Source organism: Camelus bactrianus, chromosome 29, assembly GCF_048773025.1.
Source record: "Camelus bactrianus isolate YW-2024 breed Bactrian camel chromosome 29, ASM4877302v1, whole genome shotgun sequence".
Classification (NCBI taxonomy): Eukaryota; Metazoa; Chordata; class Mammalia; order Artiodactyla; family Camelidae; genus Camelus; species Camelus bactrianus.
Genome location: NC_133567.1, coordinates 3,574,455 through 3,596,029, shown reverse-complemented (window position 1 = coordinate 3,596,029; position 21,575 = coordinate 3,574,455). Strand labels below are relative to the sequence as shown.

General features: G+C 45.9%; 1 long non-coding RNA gene and 1 other non-coding gene across 2 annotated transcripts in view; both read right to left on the bottom strand.

Moving 5' to 3' along the window:
- Positions 1 to 21,575, bottom strand: part of LOC105081490 (uncharacterized) — a 92,956-nt gene that overhangs the window by 2,725 nt on the left and 68,656 nt on the right. Inside the window, exon 3 of the long non-coding RNA XR_836451.3 lies at positions 512 to 607. This is a non-coding gene — a long non-coding RNA (uncharacterized LOC105081490). The remainder of the gene's footprint in view (positions 1 to 511; positions 608 to 21,575) is intronic.
- LOC123613052 (U6 spliceosomal RNA) lies at positions 7,908 to 8,014 on the bottom strand. Its single transcript, XR_006720392.1, has one exon. It is a non-coding gene; the product is annotated as a U6 spliceosomal RNA (small nuclear RNA).

Below are 21,575 nucleotides of genomic sequence, written 5' to 3'. Positions count from 1 at the left end.
AATCAACCTAATCCCCCTCCAAAAAAAGTGAAACAGAAAAAAAAATTTTTAAGAATATAGAGCAATTATGTTTCATTTAGTGAACATTAAACACGTCTCTTAAGTAAGTAACTAAGCACTTGAAATATTTCAGTGAGTATGAAGGTCTTAATATAATTATCTTAATTATTTTTCTGATGGATCTAGGAATTTTTCTTTCAGTATGACTGGGTCATGGTAGAAATTAATAAATTGACATACAAACCAGCTCTTTTCCATATGAGCATCTAAATACCGTGCTGTGTACTATATGCTTACACATAGCAGTGCACAGTCAACGTTCAGATTCTCGGTGGACCTCCTGACAGAAAGCCTTGTAAGAAATCAAGGAAGAAGGGCTGCCATGTGCTACAGCTATTTCCTTTTCAAAACAAGTCCTAGATATTGCTAGAGACCACAGTTTTGAGTAAAAATGTTTCTGTCGGTTTCTACGTGGACACTGCCACCATGTCCATCACACAACACACCCTACCTGGAACTCAGACCTGGACGTTTGAAGAGGTGTGTGGCCAAACTGATGGAGAACTCCTCTGACAGCGGCGCTCGGGCACCTTCCAGCCAGCAGGTCCTACGAAAGAGATAAGCCGTTTCCGCCAAACACGTCTGTATCCAGCACTGGAAAGCATCCAAAGGAAACACAAAAGACTTCTGACATCAGACACCTGTTGACTTTGGAGCATCCATATCAATAAACAGCAAAACACACACAGCAGATGTGAGTGTAGGGGTGGAGGGAGGTGAAAGGAATGTCAAGTATGAAAAAAAATCAAGAGGAAATGGAGACAGAAATGTCCAAATTCTTCCACCTCTGTAAATATGCCATGAATTAGGTTAATTTTTTAAAAATTTGGCCTCAGAACCGATTCTAGGGTGATATTTTCGGGTTTCCTTCCCTTAAACAAAAGTCTGGTTATAAATATTTAAAAAGATCATTAAGTATGTGACCTCAACCCCCAAGTTTGGCCCAAAATGCTCAGAGTAAGTCTCCATAATGAATGGCATGAGGAAATAGAGTCAGTTTTCAAAAGGTTTAGCAATAGTCACCTCACTGTTTTTGTATATTACTTGAGAAAGCGTTGAGATGAAAGTTCTGATAAAGATTCTTCATCTCAATTCCCCAGAATCAAAAGAAATAGATACAAAGACTTCTGGGGAAAAAGACAGTTCAATTTCTAACCTGAATTTTAAGATGAAAATACAATCGGTGCCTTGCTTCTCAGAGTCCTCCTTCTGGGCCTGTCGGTATTTCCTGATGGTCCGTCCCAGGCTTCTCCCTCCCCACTGTCCACAGCCTCCCTGCTCTGTCTGTCCCATCTACTCTCTGGAGTGCCGGGGACCCCCAGGCCCACCCCACACTCCTTCCCCAGGCCTGGACCTTGGTGCTGAACAGCATGCTCAACACCTAGAGTTTAATGCTTCAAAAAACAGAACTGATGCACACAAGAAAGTACGAGAGTCAATAAATGCGTTCAGCACGATTGCAGGATACAAGATCAACTGTTAAAAACTCAATTGTATTTGTTTACAGTCATAATGAATAACCCTGAATGGGAAATCAAGAAAACTATTCCATTAGCAATGTCATCAATAACAAGAGACCTAGGAGTTAATTTAACAAAAGAAGTCCAAGGACACTGCAAACTGCAAAACATTATTGAAAGAAATTAAGCAAATAAATGTAAAGATATCCCATGTTCATGGACTAAAAGGCTTTAATATTAGTAGGATGGCAATACTCTCCAAATGATCTGTAAATACAGCATAATCCCCCTAAAAATCACAACTGGCTTATTTGCACAAATTTCCAAGTAGGTCACAGAATTCATACGGAGATTCAAACAGTCCAGAGAGCCAAAGCCCCAGTGAAAGAATGACGCTGCATCTCTTCCTCACTCCATGTAACTAAAGTTAACTCAAAATCGATCAAAAACCTAAATGTAAGAGCTAAATCTATAAAACTCGTAGACAAAACGTACGCTTGAACCTTCATGGTCTTAAATTAGGCAGTGATTTCTTAGTTGTAACACCAAAAGCACAAGCCAGAAAGAAAAATAGGTGAACTGGACATCATCAAAATTACAAAGTTTCATGTAACCACGAGATAGCAGTTCACAACTACCAGGATGGCTATACTCAAAACGACAGACAGTAACAAGGGTCAACAAGGAGGCAGAGAAATCGGAACCTTCAGACACTACTAGTAGGAATGTAAAATGATGCAGCCACTTTGGAGAACAGTCTGGTAGTTCTTTAAAAAGTTAAACACAGAGTCACCATATAACCCAGAAATTCCATTGCTAGGTGTATGCTCAGGAGAACTGAAAACATATGTCTGCACAGAAACTTGTACACCCATGTCCACAGCAGCATGATTCATAATAGCCAAAAGGTAGAAACAACCCAGATGTCCATTAACTAATGAATGGTTAAGCAAGTTGTAGTAAATTCATACAGTGGAATATTATCCAGCCATAAAAAGGCTTGAAATACTGATAGCCACAACACGGATGAACCTTGAAAACGTGCTAAATGAAAGAAGTCAGACACAAAAGACCATATATTATGTGAATCTATTTATATGAAATGCCCAGAATAGGCAAATCTATGGAGACAGAAAGTAAATTATTGCCAGAGGCCAGGGCGGTGGGGCAATGCAGAGTGGCTGCTAATGGCATTGGGTTTTTGGAGAAATAATGAAATGATCTGGAATTAGGTAACGGCGGTAAACCTTGTGAATATACTAAGAGCCACTGAATTGTATATTTTAAAGGGGTAAATGCTATGGTACATGAATTACATCTCAAATTTTTTTTATTCAGAAAAGAAAAAACAAATTTTCTTAACTTCAAAAACTCATCTCCTTTGTGAGTTTCCCTGTCTCAAGAGACCTTGAGTCGTCTGGACCTCTTCTTCTCTTTAGCCCCACATTTCCTCAGGCTTGGGCCTTCATCTCTCTCGAACATCTTGAATCTGTGACTCCCCTCCATCCCCACTCCCACCATCACAATTCATAATTCAATCATTTCTCATCCAATGACGGGAGCTGGTCTCCACGCCCCCAAGCTCTCCCTGGCCTGGTTGACTGTCTATGATTTAGCCAAAGGGAATGATCCTTCTAAAATACATGATCACTTTTTCGATTAAACCAAGATAATCATTTCTCTTTCATCTCCCTCAGAAGCTTTACTTTTTCTCTCATACACGTGAGTAAACATATGGATTCTGAAGATACAACCGTGAAAAGATGTGATCCCAGCCTAAAGAACTTGCAGTCTAGAGGGCAACCCAAAAGCGACGGGCACTTTGGGTGCATTGTGGTGATTGCTGTGAGAGGGTCCTGATCAGGGAGCTGAGGGGGGTGGTGGTCAGGAGAGGATTCTCAGGAGTGGTGAAGTCGTAGCTGATTCCTGGAGAATGAATATGAATTAGTCAAGCAAAGAAAAGGAAAGGAAATTCCAGAAAAGGAGGGCCCCTGGGCAAAAGAGATTCCTTATGGAATCTACCAAAGGCAGGGAGAAGTTGATCACTCAGGGTCTTTTATGGCCACGTGTGGTAGTCAAGTCTGTCTCTTTTTTAAAAATTCTGTATCTATTGAAGTATAGTCGACTTACAATGTTTCAGGGGTACAGCAAAGTGACTCAGTTATCCATATATACACTATCTTTTTCAGAGGCTTTCCCATTATCGGTTATTACACGACACTGAACACAGTTCCCTGTGCTCTGCAGTAGGTGCTTCTCATTTGCTGGATGTTGAGGCTGCTTCCGTGTCTCGGCCAGTGTAAACAGTGCTGCTGTGAACACTGGGGTGCAGGTGTCTTTTTGAATTAGAGTTTTCTCCAGATACACGCCCAGGAGTGGGACTGCTGGATCATATGGTAAGTCTATTTTTAGTTTTTTAAGGAACTTCCATACTGTTCTTCATAGTGGCTGCACCAATTTACCAAGTCTGCACCAAATGTCTTTTCTCAAAAAGGAAGATATCAGGTCAGATAGATTGAAACAAAAAAGGGCCTATGTAACTGAACAGACAGAGGGTATGGGGTTTGAGCAAGCCTGAACCCAAGCGTCTGACGTGTCAGTGGTGTGTGTGACCCAGGCTCTGCCCTTTTGGCCCATCTCTTGGCAGGTCCAGGGTCCATGTCCACACAGCCACCAATAGATCCAGGCTTAGACTGCCTGGCATTCAGACCCACCCACAGAAGGAGCTCTTTTTGACCAATAGTTCCAAAGACTGATTTTTCACTGGGCTGATGGAGACAGACGACCAAGCCTGCATCAGTCACTGTGCCAGTGACCACATTTCCCTCCCCTGTCAGCCCTGGAGCTGGCTTGACCGGAGGAGGTGGAGAGGAGCGGCTGGGGATCAAAGCCCAGGGAGGGGAGCGGGGCGGGAGGGCCCCCCAAGGAGAATCAGGCACTGTGACCAGAGGTGGGAGGAGGGGTGGCGGGCAGGCTGAAACAGCAGTGGCCCGTGAAACCACTCCAAGGCTGCTGGGCTCCTTCCAGCGGGCAGTGGGGCCCCGAGCCATGGGCCAGAGATGACTGCCAGCAGGGACAGTGATGGAAGGGAGCAGTCTGCAGGACAAGGATGTGGCTGCATTAGTTCAGGTAACATATTACTGTTGCTGGAGTCAAGACAGTGTCACTACAAATAAAGGACACTTGGATTTGAACAATACCAAGATGGCAGGACTTAGGGAACTGATTAAAGGTGGAAACTATGTGGTAGGGGGTTCTGGTGAGGGGGCAGTGGAGTGTGACTCCCAGGTTTAAGACTTGGGCAAGCAAATAGGCAGCGACCATTGACGCGGGCCTAGGAGCAGGGGCAGCTCTGCGCGGGACGGGCGCTCGGTGATTTTGACGCACCTGTGTGATGCCTGAGCACTGCAGGTTCCAGGTACCCAGAGCTCCTGGCCCAAACCCCCGGGAGGACCCAACACAGGTGCAGTGGATGGTGTGTGGTACCGATTGGAACCAGGTACCTTGAGCTTTTACAGAGCGGTGATGCCTCCACCTTCAGAGAGCCTGTGGGTTGGCCGGGCTGGCCTGTTTATTGCCCTAAAAGATCATGGCTCTTATTCCTGCCAATTGCACGTGAGGGACCCAGCTGGGGTCTTCAGGGTGGGCAGCTGGGCGCCCCACTACGGGAAGAGCTGCTGGAAAGACCGCACATCCTTGCAGGAGAGCAACTGCACTTGGCACCTTCAGATGCCACCAAATTGTTGTGGGCGCCTCAAAGTAAAACGCAGCTCTGTCTAGCACTTTCTGAAACAGCTAACACGCGCAGTGTTCACCATCCGGCAGGCCTGGTGGTGAGCGCGCCCCCCCCAACACTCACAGGAGCCCCGAGACAGAGGCCAGAGGGACCCCGCCGCCGGCCCCGGCCACAGAGAAGCCGTTCCGGGCACAGCGGGAGGAGGAGCCCGGGCAGCGGGAGGCCCACCATGGCTCCTGACTGCTCAGCTAAACTGCCACGTGTTATGTGCTCGACCTCCTGTGCGATGTCCACACCGTCCTCCTTCATCATTTGTAAACATTCACCAGAGACGGCTGAGCAGCCTCCTCTGCTTGGGGAGCCAACACAGGTTCTCCTAAAGCAGGTTGGCTCACGGATCTGAAAATGTCCTGGACCTTGGGAGCTGCCCCAGGGGCAGTCTTTCCTGTGGGCAGAGGAGCAGGTGATGTGCTGTGACGTCACAGGTGCCGGAGCTGGGAAACCAAGTTCCAGCCCCAGCTCCTCCCCAGGCCAGCTGCTGGGTGACCGCAGGCCCGTCTCTCTGCCTCCAGCATCCTGAGCTGGCCCCGCAGGCCGCCCCACTCCCCTTGGCCTCAGATATTCCGCAGCCCCACGGACAAGGTGTGAGACTTGACAGAGAGTCACAGAAAGCAGGCGGCAGCTGAGGAAGAACGTTACCCTCAACGCTAACTTGGACAGAAGCGCCAGGTGCCTGCCTCCTCTCCTGCGCACACAGCCGTCTCTCCCTTGAAGGACAAGCTATGCGCAGGACCGGCGGAGCCTCAGCTCCGGGACAGAACCTGTGACCCTGCTTGTTTCTAAATGCTTAGTTAGTGGTCTGGCGTTTGAAGGGGACTAAAACGAAAAAAGGACACCAATGTTCTGACGTGAGGGTGTCCATATGCTGCTTTCTCTGCGGGCCTGAACGACACGCCGAGAGAACTTTGAAAATGAAAGTTACTATATTCGTGTCTTGGCAGAACATCTGCTTTCTCGTCTATTCTGCTGACTTTGACTTTGAAGTGATTAGACGTGGTGTTTTGCAAAACCAGGCAAGGATTACGAATGGGTTCAATAAGAAAGCATGTGTTGTTTTAAAATGTGATCACTTAACATTTGTCTCAACACGTGGCCTAGTCCATTCAATCTGCAGCCTGTCGCTCAAGTTCCAATTCCTGAGAAAGCCTGCATTTAAAAAAATGGGGGATTTATAAGCTCAGCCCTTCTGTTCTGCTGCAATTTTTAAGTTATTATTAAATTTATAGCTGTAAGGGTCTGCAAAGCAATTACCGGCTATAGCCTTGATCTCGTGTATGTTTGTTTGTTTGTTTTTAGTTTTTTGTTTGTTTTGGGGGGAGGTAATTAGGTTTATTAATTTATTTATTTTAATGGAGGGACTGGGGGCTGAACGTAGGACCTCACGCCTGCTAAGCACTCACTCTACCCCTGAGCTCTACCCTCCTCCACTCCTGTATATTTTTTGAGCAAGAGTTGTTTCTGACTTTTGATGTCAGGCAGTATTAAATTTGGCATGGGGTCTTACGAAAATCCTATCGAAACACACCAGAAGGACAGTTGGGGTTCCATGGGCATCGCATCCATATCACAGCAAACTCACAATTACTGGAACTATTTCATCCAACGGTCGGACGACTGGGTGTCAGCTGGCTTGGCTCCTAGGGCGGTGCACTCCTCCAGAAGACAGTGTCCAGTTCTAACATGGGGGCTCTGGCCTTTTGACCCCAAGTGCTTTCCAGAGAAGGCCTGACTGGATGTGGAGTCAGGGTGGACACACACTTCAGAGACAATATAAAGACGCCGGCGAGAGCTCAGGCTCTGAAAAGAGTTGTGAAGCTGCATCCTGCCAGAGTTTCCTCTCATTCCTGTATTTCTTTTTCCCCGTGGCTCCTTATTGGCAGCGAGCTGACTATTCTTCTGGGCTGTTTCTGAGTTTGTTCCCACAATGCTCCCCCGCTGTATTCTTCTATCTCCCTCGTCGCCCTTCCAGGACCTCTTTTTCCCAAGTCCCTCGCCTGGGTTTCCCTCCCTTTCCCCACTAGCGCGTTCATCCCAGCATCGCTGCCCTCTCAGCATCCTTCTCTGCATCCTTCTCCACTCTGCTCATCTAGGAGAAGCGGTAAACGAAAGCCACAGGGAACGTTCCCCGAGCCCCCGGCCAGAGGGGAACTTCACGTCATCTGCGTCATCACAGTTACTTATTTTGTGCCTGTTTCTCCGTGATGAAGCAATTCAATATTCACATCTCTTTTAAAAAAAAATTTTTTTTTATTGAAGTGCAATTGACTTACAATGTTAGTTTCAGGTGTACAGCAAAGCGATTCAGTCATACATATATTATATACATTTTTTCAGATTATTTTCATTACAGCTTATCACAAGGTATTGAGTACAGTTCCCTGTGCTGTACAGGAGGTCCTTGTTGTTTATCTATTTTATACATAAAAATATGGAACGTGGTGAAAAAGTATGAAAAAGGAATATATGTATGTTCTTACATGACTGAAGCATTGCACTGGACACCAGAAATTAACACATTTTAAACTGACAATACTTCAATAAAAATATATTTAAAATAAATTAAATTAAATTAAATTCAGGACAATGTAAAAAAAAACACAGAACCTATCACGAGTTTGCACGTCACCCTTGCACAGGGGCCGTGCTAGGCTTCTCTGCACGGTTCCAATCTTAGCATCTGTGGTGCTGAAGCAAACACTACATTCACACGCTGATTCGAACTATGAAGAGAAAGGAGTCTCTGCTGGTGGTTCAGTGAGAGAGCCGGGGCAGCACGGTCCCATCCCCGCTCACCCCAGCCTCCCCACAGTCGCGGCGGAGCTGGGACGGGAGCTGGGAGGCGTACCGGGGATGCAGCCCACGCTCCCGGTCTGGTGGGGAAGAGAGATGGCAACAAATATCCACAACCCAGTGAGACGTGATGAGGGCTGATTCGAGTGGATTCAGGTGGATTTCTGAGTTGACAAGATACAGGGAGCAGAGGTGCCCTGGGCTGAGAGAGGGAAGATCTCAGAGAGGACTTGGCTCTGAAGAGAGACCTGGAAAAAACAAGAGACCCACAGGGCGGGTTCTGCTGACAGACAGGGTACAGCCAGTCTAGACAGAGAGCCCCAGAGAGCCAAGGCACAGGGGCAGCGCAGAGCATTGGCCAGAAACGGGCACACATCAGGGGTGGAGAGAGACACAGCTGGAAAGCTCAGCAGAGCCCAGTGACGAAGTCCTCCATGTGCCAGAGCCTGGTTAAGAACCGTGAAATCGGGGCTGTGGGGGAGGGCACGGCTCAGCGGTGGAGCACATGCTTGGCATGCATGAGGTCCTAGGTTCAATCCCCAATACCTCTGTTTTTTAAAAAAACTTTAAAAAAATAAAAGTTATATATATGTGCATATATATATATACACATATATATATGAACCATGAAATCATCCTATAGATGAGGAGAAAGCAGGGAAGAACTTTAAAAACCAAATGACAGTGGACGCGTGTGCATGTCTGAAAAGGAACTGGGAGAGAGGAGGCCAGCTGATCGACAGGACAGCTGCGGTAGTTCAGGGAGAGGACGCCGTGAGCCTGAACAGGAACAGACATGAGAGCTGGGGGGGGGGTGCTGGAGCTGGATTTGAGGATCTACTGTACATGGGGGGTGGGCAGGAAAAGACGGACTCAAAGATAACTTCACAAGTCTTTCAAGATTAGTGTTTTGAATTTCCTTTTTTATTGTTTCCAAATGAATGGATAATAATATTAGTAGCCCAAGTTTAAAAAGTGAGTTTGAAAAAAGGGAAGTTCATGAGTTTCAGTTGGACGTGTCCACCTCCAGATGCTCGTGGGGTGTTAACAGGCACTTGGAAGTGGGACCACAGAGCCCAGGAAAGCTCTGCAGATTTGGAGAGCATCGATACACTGGCAGCAGCCGAAGCCAACGGTGTGGATGAGACACCACAGGGGAAACACTTGGACCAGGGGGAGAGCTCATCGGAGTCGGAACCCTGAGAATAACCAACGTGTAAGGGCAAGGAGCGAGCGAAGGGGCGGGGAAAGGCAGGAAGGTGGGAAGAGATGGAAGGCCGGTGTCTCAAACATCAAAGACAGAAAGGTTTTTAAGAAGGGAGAGGACAACAATGTCAGAGGCTTAAGGTGGTCAAATAAGATAAGAAACAAAAACCAAGCTGGATTTTGAAATGGAGAAATGTGTGGAACTTGAGAAAGTCAAGATAATGAGTCTACAGACCAGCGTGTCTCAAACCTTCAGGTCTCGAGAACCGTTTACACTCTGCCATTATTGAGAAACCTGAAAGATTTTGTTTATGTGGACCATATCAACCAGTAGCAAACACACTAGATCTTCATAGTGAGAACTTTTCAAAATAATTATTAATTCACTAAATAATAACAAATCTACCATAAGCAACATAAACAACATGCATTTTTTTGCGAAAACCAATTAGATTTTTCGAAACCAGAGTTTCTTGGGGAGTTAACGAAAATGTTCTAAAACAGATAGTGGTGAACACACTCTGAATATACTGAAGTCCACTGACGTGGACACTTTTAATGGGTGAGTTGTATGGTCTGTGAATTATATTTAATGATTAATAAAATGGTTAAAAAACCAAAAGAGTGAGCACAGGGCATTAATATGTGTATTTACGGGATGATTCAAGTACCAGGTTGCAAATGTTTATTGAATAATTTTAGTAAAACTAGTTATTTACTCTCACTCTCCTCTCAAACACACAAACAATTCAAAAAAAAAATTTTGAGACTATTTTTCTTGGGGTTAAGTGTGGACCATTGGGAAAAGAATGTTAGACTTCTCGTGGAAATAAAATAATAGTAAATGATTTTATCACCCTTTTTTCTCTCTTTTTAAAATACAAGCTCATTGAGGTATGATTTATACGCCCTAAAACCCATCCATTTTACATCTACCATTCAGTGATTTTTGTAAGTTAATGCAGTTATTCAATTCCTCCCAATTCAGTTTTAGAGCGTCTTTATCACCCCGAAACGTTTCCTGCTGACAATCTCCCATCAGTCCCTGCTCCTACCCCAAGCCCACTTTTCATGTTTTGTCTCTATAGTTCCGCTTTTTAAAAACATTTCACATAAATGTTATCAGACAACATATTTTCAGTCTGGCTTCTTTCACTTAGCATAACGTTTTTGAAATTCATCCGTGTTGTTGTCTGTATTAACAGTCGTTTCATTTTTTATTGCTGAGTAATATTCCTTTGAATGAATATACACATTTATCAATTCATTAGCATATGGACATTTGCAGTGTTTCTAGGTTTTGGTTATTACGAATAAAACTGCTATGAACAGTTGTGTACAAATCTGGGTGAATGTATGTTTCTCAGTTCTCTTGGGTTGAATTGCTGGGTTATTGGTTTGCACGTGCAAACCATCCACTGTTTCACAAAGTGGCAGAAATATGAACACACTGGCAGGATGGCTCAAGCTCCCTGGAATGCAGCTGGAGCAGCTGCAGAAATGGGACAGGTAATGAGGTCCCAGGGGTGGCAAGCGGCACATAGCCCTTCCCACAGTGACACCCCAGTGACCTTGGGCAAGGGCTTCACCTCTGTACACCTCAGTGTGTGCATCTTTAAAATGGAAATACTAACAGTTTATACTGTTTGTAACAGTTTATAACAGTGTTTGCAGAGTGGTCTCCAAACTGGGGTGTCCATACTCCGTTAGCACACAAACTACCATCATGCAAAAGAAAACGTAAGAACTTCTATTTGTTTATTCACATCACTCCTTTGGTTTGTATTTTTATTTATGCTTTCTAAGCGCACGTAATGTAACAGTGTGGTGGGTCTGTCTGTATCCTTTACACTGAATTAGCAAACACAGTTTGTTGGTTCAGGCTCAAGACGTGTTTCACTGATGGAGACTCCTGGTCTATTTCACTGCTTGCCACATAGCCAGTGCTCAGTAAGTGTTAGCTATCATCAAAGTAATATTTACAATTGTCATCACACCATCATGAGTAAGTCTGAAAGGGTTAGTTGCACCACGTTAGTTTATTTTCTTGCCACCATGGATGAGACTGTGAAATGCACAAAAGTCAAAGACCAAAATTATCAGAATGAATGACACATCAACTCAACCACAAATAAATATTCCTTTTACCATTATCACTTGAAAGTATAGGAAAATATGGGGGGAGGGATAAATTAGGGGTTAGGGACTAGCAGATACAAGCCACTAGATTATAAAACAGGTAAACAGCAAGGTCTTATGGTGGAGCACGGGGAACTATATTCCATATTTTGTAATAACCTATAGTGAGAAAGAATATGTATATACGTGTAACTGATTCACCAGGCTGTACACCAGAAGCTAACACAACACTGTAAATCAACTCTACTTTAGTAAAAATAAATAAATAAACAAGAAAAATATTTTAAAGGATAGGAAGATATTCAGGTTAAGAAAGAAGGAAAATAGATTTTCATTTTCATGTCCTTAGTGTCAACAGCAAGCCCCCTAAAAAATATTTCCTACTGGACACAAGTTAGCTTGTACAGAATCAATTTCTTTTTTCTCTGACTTTTCCATCTCTACTCATGTGAAACACATGATCCCCAGATTGTGGGAATTCCAGACAGCTCTCCGTTCCGCGTTCTGCAAAGTGGCCACGTCCAAGGTTTGGGCGTCTAATCTGGGAACGTCCTTCTGCAGCTCGGCCCGCTTCCCTGCCATTCTTCACGAGGACTGTGGGTACAGCACCGGATCTGCTTTCCCAGAAGTGCTTCTGGGACCTCGGTCTGCACAAAGGGGCTGCTCAATGTGTTTCCCTCCCCGCTGGCTCAGCTGACTCCCGGGCCTTGGGTCACACACAGCTCCCAGTTCCTATCAACTTTTCCCAAAGGAGCCCTGGGCTCCTGCAGGAGCCAGCGCTGCCCTGAACAGGAAGCTCTATTTACACTGTCTCAGAGCCCAGTGCTCATCCATAAAAGGGAAAAGAGTCCTTTAGGGAAAGGGCAGGGTGCTTGGAAACTCTTTAAAAGTGAAAGCTTTGCAGCCGGTTTCTGTTGCTTCACCCTGTTAGTTACTATGGTTTTTCAACATATGCTACAACCTTGAATGGACTATGACAACAAATGTATGTCTGTATATGCAGGACTGGGACGTTATGCTGTACGTCAGAAATTGACACGTTGTAACTGACTGTGCTTTGATTAAAAAAAAAGACTAGAAAAGCACATGCACTTTCGTCTCGAGAGCTGAACAGTTGATCTGAAAGCTGACATGACAATAAACAAAAAATGGGGGAAGGACATCATGTGAACCTCCCAGAGTGCACACCTCGAGCTGTGATTTCTTTCTGTGGCCTTCCAGAACATAATTCCAGGCAGACACACTGGTTTATATGTGAATTATTCAAGCACACTTTAAATGAGGGAGCAGAGCTCCCTAGACGCTGGAGTACCGTGAGGTTCAGGTCTGTGGATGGCTGTTCCCAATCTCCCATGCGGCTGTCAGCGCAGAATCCTCTTCCATCAGCTGACAGACACTACGAGTGATCCGAATCCCAACATTCAGCAAAAGACATGGATACGCCAGGAAATGATGCAGTGGGGGGAGGGCGGCAGACGGGGCAGGGCTTTAGGAATCAGCTCCTACGGGATTCCATCATCATGGTCAATAATTATTTAATCATAATTTAAACTGTTAAAAGTCACTGCTAACCACACTTAGTATTAATGGTAACTATGAACAATGATCATGAATTGTTACAAAGCATTAAGTGCCTTGCACGTATAAATTCATTTACCCGTCTCAATAATCTTGTGAATCACGCACTATCAGAATGAAGGCAGGGAGCTTGGTTACAGTCACGGTGAGCAATGAAGCCAGGACACGCGCGCCGGGAGCCCAGTCCCATCGAGTGAAGCTCTCACCATTACACTCCACTGCCTCTCCTGCTCTGTGCCTCACAGTGTTCTGAGCAGTTTAGGTGCTTCAGCCCTTTTCATTCAAACAACACACGTAATGTGGCAAGTTTCACGAGAGAAAATATTCACTCATTCTTCATTTATGCAGCACCTGCTAGCACCTAGGACCATACCTAGACCAAACGCAGTGGTTCTGATGTCCTTGGGATTAGAGAGACTAAGTGGCCGGGATCCTCGGTGTGAGCCCCCGTGCCCTGGTTGAGATCATTGTCCTTCCAGCCCGCTCTCCCCCTGCCCACCGCCACCTGCCCCACCGGCCTCTGCAGCCCCCACGACCCGGCGCCCGGCCTGTCTCCGCTCCTCCACTTTCAGCCCCACAGGTTCCCCTCTCAAACCCCGGCTCAGGCACCGCCTTTCCTGACCCCGGCAGACAGGGTTCACTTTCCTTCTTCCTTTGTGCTTCCTGGGCCCCACCCTCTTCACTTCCTGCTTGTAGTGCCCTGTGTCACCATTGCTTTGTCCCAGGGCCACCCTGCAGGCTCTGGAGAACAGAGCTGCGTCTTATGCAACCTGGATGCTCCACCACCTCACCCAGTGCCCTGTACAGGGTCTGCAGTCAGTCAGTGAGGAGTTGATCTGTTAAACTGATTCTAGCATCTTCCTTGCAAGTTACTTTCTCCAAACCTGCAAGACGCCGGAGACATTTTATCACAAAGAGAAGCCACCGATAGGTCAATAGCTGAGAGATGCAAGGTTGGAGGGTGTTTTTGCTTCTTGTTTGTCCTGCAGCTGCTCCTATTGTGTGGAAGACAGAGGTGGAGGGCCGAAGGGACTGGGTAGAGAGGAGGGAGGGGAGGAACAGGACAACAGCTGAGAGGCTCAGGTCTGGGAGAAAGCAGTAAGTGACGGCCTCCCGTCAGAATCACGTTTCTCAAACGAGTGCTCTGTGGCTGTCTGGTTGCTTTCTTCACCTTCTAGCCGCTCCCACGTGGCTTTCTCAGGCTTACCAATGACCTCCCCACTGCCGCAACTGTCAACCACTTCTCAGTATCTTCAGGCCCAGAGCAAGATGGAAAAGAAGTCTTCTTTAGAGGAGGAAAGGCCGCTGCATTGCATCCAGAGGAGATGTGGGTGGTGGGGGCGATCTGGTGGCACAAAGTCCACCAGCTGGACCGATATGACTATTTTTTATGAAATAAAAATGAAAACCAAAGTCCGTGGAGAGGTAGGTCATATTTGGGGCTGAAGGAGATGGAAAATGTTTGAAAAGTGTTTTCAGAGGCAGGAGTGTAGGCAGATCAGAGAAGCACAGTGAGGCTACCCAGAGAAGGAGGACCGTGAGGCTGGTGATGGAGGCTGTACAGTGACAGCCGTCTGCCTGGCTGGGGGACTTGCCTCCAGCCGTGCCCAGTGCCCAGGGCAGGGACACAGAGCGAGCATAATTGAGCTCATTCCATCTCAACCTTGCCAGACACGTGCAACAAAACAAGGGCAGGTGAGCTTGGAGTGCTCACAGGAGAGCAGCTGGCACGATGGGCCCTGGAATCCAACCTGAATCCTGGGGAAGCTAACAGAGGAGGGCGCGTGAACAGCGAGAAAGGGCGGAAGTGTGGGCGGCACCCCTGTTACCGAACCAAACTTGGGTCTGCTCGCCTGCGCACGGGGCTGCGGTGGAGGGCAGGGCAGTGTCTGCTGTAAAGGCGCCCATACAAGGAAGCTGGGTGGCTCGTGCTCTAAAACCCCGAACTCCTCAAAGGGTTTCCGCCAAGCACTTTTACAGGCCAGGTGAGGGAGGGCCATCCCAGGTATGTGACTGGTCTCTCATTGGTTGATGGTGATGAATCCTCAGGCACTGGAACATCTGGGGACCGGGTGCTCACGATCATCAAGTAGTTAATTTCCTCCACTTGGTGGTGGTTTTAGCATCCAAAATACTCAGGAAAGATGCATCAGATACTATTACAGGAGTTAAAGCCGGGATATGGGGAGGGGTCTGTCCTCAGAAGCCCCATAGGGTCCTGCTCGGTTACACCCCAAGGTGGAAGGATGGAGGTGGTGGGAACCCCTGCCCAGGAAGCTGCAGGGACCCAGTCTGCGGCCAGCGCGGAGGATGTTGGAATGCGTGATTCTCGAGATGGAGCTGTTTCAAGAGATAACGTGGTTCAGACTTCACATTCTGCACCGTGAGAACCGGAAGCCGTGGCCCAGCAGAGAATAAGGTCACAGGTCAAGGAGCTGAGATGTGTCAGGATGAAGGCGAAAGCAGGGACGGAGAGGAAGAACCAGGTCCAGAGGCTCTGGTGAAGGTCACGGAGTGTCCAGGAGAGGCCTCAGCGGAGCTCCCTGCCATCCTAACACTTACAGCGCTACTGTTGGGGTGGGGGGGAGGTGCACGCTGACCTTGAAGTGCCTTGCTCATCAAATTCCCATTTGGGGTGCGTATACTTCTTAAAACACCCACTAAAAATATGTTATTTACTGGTGCCTTGGAAAGCCTTAGAAGGAGTAGATCTTGAGAAAACACATTAGAGAAGCTGGGAGCAGTTATGGTAAAACTGCACCCACTTCTCAATCTCACCGCGATCCAGCTCTGCCGCCGACCGGACGTCGTAGGCAGCAACCCAGAGCGGAGGCCGCGCTGACATGTCACTTCCCTCCCTCTTGCCCCAGCCCTGAAGCCAGCGTGTCCCCCCGTCCCAGACGGAGTCTAAACCCATTCAGAAGAGGGCCGGCAGGCAGCGAGGCAGCCTCCACTGACGGGGCTGACATGGTGCTTACAGCCTCTTCCACTGGACACAGAATGAGACCCTGCGCTCCGCCTCCAGGCCGTCTTTCTCCTAGTGGTGTCCCCAGAGTGACCACTAGCCCTTCCTGAGGACTTGGGTGCTCCAGGCCCTGTTCGACGGCTCTCCATGTTGCTTTACTGAATCCACACAACAAAGCAACACTCTGCGAGGCTCTGTTATTACGTCCTCCGTGTTGGGGGAAGAATCTGAGACACAGGTGGTGGGGTCGCTCTCCCAGGGCCGCAGGGCTGGTAAGAGCTGCAGGTGGCGTTTGTCATCGAAACAGCACCTCCTGCAGCAACGTGGATGGACCCAGGGATGACCCTACTCAAAACCTTCTTAGCTATGAGAACTGAAGAGTGGGATAAAATTGTAACAAAATAATGCAAATGGAGCAGAATTTCCTGGTTAAAATGAGAAAACCCACTGTCTATAAAACTAGATTTGTAAGCAGCCCCCAGAATGGGGTCGTGTAAATTCCAAAGAAAAGTCAGTGGTGGACTTAGCACCTGCGGAGCGTGCCTGGAGGACACGGGGAGATGAGACGCTCTCCGGCCTGGGGTCCCAGCTCCTTGGGGAGGCACACGGGACACGCCACACCCTCCTGAGCACATCGCGTCTTCTGGAAGCCAGCTGGGATCACGGGGCTGCTCACGGAGTTGGGCCGGCTCTTAGCTGGCATCCAAGAACCTGGAGTGAAGCCAGGTTCTGTCTCCTGGTCTAAAGGAGGAGGCTGAAGAGAGTTTTTTATTTTATATCATATCATTTTAGGATCAGGCAACTCCCAAACAGATTTCCTCTGTGATGAAATGTATCTCTTTCTCCTCTTTTTCCTTAAAAAAAAAAGTTGCAGTTTCTTAATAAAGATTACTCAGGAGTCCTTTCCATAATCCATGAAGACAGTATGTATTTTTAGTTTTGTCCTCACAGCAAGGAAACTCACTCACAGATGGAAAATGATTTCACTAAGGCCATCCAGTGAGTCAGGACTGAACTGGACAAATTAGGTATCCAGGTCTCGGCTTTCAACTTCTAGGTCTTGCTCATAACCTGAGACAAAAGAAAAGCTTGTCTTACGGTTCTTTGGAAAGTAGTTCTAATGCCAAGTTTTGTCATTGGAGTACACGACACTCCTTCCCGTGGAAAAGCTCCACTCAGTACCCAGGGAAGGAGGACGTGGGGTGACAGGTGGAAGGAACGGAGCACAACACGTGGGGTACAGTAGCTGCTCAATAAAAACTCCCCTCCCACTGCCCCGCCCACTGGCCTCCTCCTTCCGTGGAAGCCCCCCAGGGAGGCTGGACTCACAATTTCACAGCCCCCCCATCTTTCTTCATCACTGACCCGACCTCTTCCTGGTCCAGCACCTGCATAAAAACGGAACAAGCCGTGCATCTGGGCTGTCCTTCATCCGTCTCCTGTGTGCAGGCTCATGTGATATCTGTATTTTCCTCCTTCCTAGCCACATGTGTAGGAACCTACTTCTGTATTTAGAACAGCCAAGACATGGAAGCAACCTCAATGTCCATCGACAGATGTCTGGATAAAGAAGTTTTCATATATCTATACACTGGAATACTATTCAGCCATAAAAAAGAATAGAATAACACCATTTGCGGCAACATGGATGGATCTAGAGATTATCATACTAAGTGAGGAAAGTCGGAAAGAGAAAGAAGGAAGCCATTATAAAAACAGCACATACTTAGTAGTTTTTAAAAATCTGACAAATACCAGTGAGAAAACAAAAATCACCCCTAATTCTAATTAAAATTTTAAAATATTTTGGCATTTCATAGGCCACAAATAGTTACTATATTATTCAAATTGTGAGTTTCTTTGGTTTTTATTGTGGCTGTAAGTATGTTATGTGAACTTTGTTCAATATTTTTGGCTGTTTATCAGCATTGATATGTTTTCTGTTGATTCTCAGTCTGAAATTAAAGAAAAGCAGATCTGGGCCTTGCCCTGGCTGCGTGGATGCCTCCTTAGACAGTGCGTGGAAGATGCTTTCTTTAGCAGTTGTGAGGACACCACACTGAAATGTGTAGAAATAACCAACTTCCAGATGTTTGGAGAACTAGCAGAAGGATCTTCTGGCTCCAGCAACTGCTGGCTTCTTTGTCTCTCTGAGTCTGACCACTTTAGAACCCTCACATGAGGGAATCGTTCAGTATTTGTGCTGCTTCTGGCTTATTTCACTTAGTGTAACATCCTCAAGGTTCCTCCATGGTATAGCATGTGTCAGAATTCCTTTCTTTTTTGAAGGAATACTCCATTGTACCGATGGACCGCATTTTGGTGGGAAGGCACCAAGAGCTCTTAGGGAAGACTTCCTGCAAGAGATGCTGCCTAAACCAAGTCTCAAGATCGGGGGTCAGCAGAATGAGGGCAGACGCAAGACTCTTCTCCAGACAATCTGGGAGTGATGTGTGAACATTTCCTAAACCAACAGCTTCCAGGCTTTTCCCTGGTAGGCAGGCTAAAGCCCAGTGTATAAAACAGATCACATGTGCAGCTTCTCCTCCTGGGGAAGAGAGAGGCAGAATCCTCGGTCCCTCTTTTGCCTCCTCCTCTCACTGAGCACAGACATGGCTACCCTCATGATGACTCAAGGGTAGCAGGTGCCGACTGGACATGGGACACAAGAGGTGTCTTTGGCACTTGATCTGGTCACACAGGTGTATTCAACTTGGTGAAATTCACCAGGCTGCACCCGGAGGATATTATGCTCAATGAAGGTACAGACGGACAGATGCAGCATAACTGCACTGATATGACCGATGCCTGGGGTCGTCTGAGTCAGAGACAAAGTAGAACGGTGGCTGCCCAGACCTGGGGGATGGGGGGATGGAGTGTTTCATGGGTATGAGGTCTCATTTTGGGAAGATGAAAAACTTCTGGAGGTGGATGGTGGTGATGGTTGCATGACATGAATGTACCCAATGCTATTGATGCATTCACCCCAAAATGGTTAAAACGGTACATTTGTGCTGGATATACTTTCACCACCACTGTACTTTAAAAGAGAAGCATATTTTTTTAATTTTTAAAATTATTTTTTAATTCTTTTGGGGGGGAAGCTTTACTTATTTATTTAACAGCAGTACTGGGGATTGAACCCAGGACCTCCTGCATGCTCGGCATGCACTAAAAGAAGAACATACTAATCAAGCTGTGTGTTTATGATCTGCACACTCTTTTACATGTAAAAGATTTTTAAAAACCTACCCAAATCATAGTTTCAATGCTTACTCTCTGGAAACTTTTGAAGCACAGTATTTTTCCATTCGTCGGACTGGCAAATATTTCTATTTCATGAAGGACTGAAGGATAGTTCCTGCTTTTTCATCTCACCTCCCAAATCAAAAAACCTAAGATTTGACAACGTTGGTGACTCCCCCTGACTGCTATTTCCTGAAGCTTGTCGGTGGCTATTTATGCTTCTGTTTAGATTTCCCTCTTCCAAAATGGCCAGGGCTGGCAGGCGTGCCCTCCAGTACAGAGGAGACTGAGTTCTCACCCGGGTTTCCTCTCTGTGAGGGGACCCCCGGGGTTAGGCTGTCATCTAGTGATGTCCAGGGCCAAGCTTTCAAAGATTCTGTGATTATCAGGAAACCTTCTTCAGCTGAATGATTTTTTTTTTTAACTTCCCTGTCAGCAGAAAAAAAATCCTTCTGAAATAAATTGTTCACTTTGGGCAGGGACATCAAGAGAAAACGTTAGAAGATATTTATTTAAGATAATACTGCAGATTTATCATTATAATTGACTTAAGAAAACATTTACGAGCCACTTCTTGAAATGAAAAATCACTTGCTCTTGGACAATGTAAGTTTTGGTGAAGGTTCATGATTATGTAACAGTTACACTCATTATAAAGAATTCTTTATTCTTTATTTTTTAATTAAAATTATTATTTTAATTTGAATTATTATTATTTATTTATATAAAACTTAGATTTGTTACAGTTGTGATCTGAAATGTCCTATCCAACCAGATGTTAAGTAGGGAGGACTCTGTGTGTGTGTGTGTGTATTCTCAACTCTCTTGGTTGATAAAAAATAGGAAGGAATTAATTATGATTTGTTTAAAACTGTTTATTTAAATGTTGACTTGAATGGTTCTTAATTATATAAGTCAAAAAAAAATAGCCAGGAAGTTAAAAATCCAGACTGTTTTAAAGATGAACTCCATTTGTAGTCTGTGTTCAGTAAAATAAAATTTAAATATGATATTTAAAATATTTGCTGTGTTGATATGGTACCATATGTGCTTTCTGAGTTTTCAATATTAAAATTAATTCATAGACTATTTCTGTGACAATATATATGTCCTGAAATCATAAGAACTATTCAGATATACAAGACCACCTATTAAAGCTACATTTTTACCTTGTGTGTAAAATTACTCTTCTTTATTTTTAAGTTCAATTTGACCATGTATTGAGAAGACCTACAATGGGTTTGTATGTAATTGAATGCACCCAAATGATCTCCAGAAAGTTTAAAGGTTTATTAGCCAAACAAATTTTTGTGCACGTTAAGAATTAACTAATTTTCCCCTGACTTTATTGGATGCATTGTTAATATTAATACAATCATATGTCAGTCAAATCATTACGCTGTGCACCTTAAACTTACACAATGTGGTATGTCAGTTAAATCACAGTAAAACTGGAAGAAAATAGTAATAATACGGTCATAGTCCTAGATCACACTTACTGAGCATTTTCTGTTTTCCAGGCACTGTTCCCACACTTTATAATCTCACTTAATCCTGACACTCCCCTTGGGGGATGGTGGTACATCATCATCCCCAGTTTACAGAGGAGGGAACCCAAGCACAGGGAAGTTTGGTAAGACAGTGCTAATGTGCGACAAGCTGAATCGTTAAACAGATCTAATCCAGGTCTCTCCTGAATTCCATGATAACTACTCAAGAGGTAGACAGTACCAGCAGAAGCTGGACATCTGCAGGGCTGGGAACCAGGACGTTTCCATTCTCAGCCCATTCTGCCTGGTGTGATGGTTCCACGTCTGGTCAATGGCACATTCGCAGTCATTTAGAGACAAAGCCTAAAGTGTGCAACCACTAGATGGTCACTGGCGCAGGGACAGGGGTCAGAGCTCTCTTCTGCACAGCCTACACCTCTCTGAGCTTCCAAGGCTGAGGTTTCACCCACTGCCCAGAGAGGTGAGAGAGTCTGGCCAAGAAAATCTGGTGCAAACTGGAGTCTACCCCAGTTGTCAATGAAGAATAACTCTGAGGCTGAACTTTCATCTTTCACCACTTCAGTGAAGTAGAATTTAGACAGACCAGCTCAGGATTTCCTGACTTATTCTGAAGGAGAACCCTCGCAGCACAGCTGAAAGGACCAATGATCTTTAATTAAACTCTTGAACTTTCCTGGCTTTGGAAAACTTACTGGAGGGAAATATCCAAAGACTCTAACCCACAGCAAAAGCTCACGCTGCAGATTTAGACTACGCCCCCCACTGCATGCAGCCTACGTGATCAGCGACGTAACGCAGCCAGCCAGAGAGTGCGGGGAGCCACG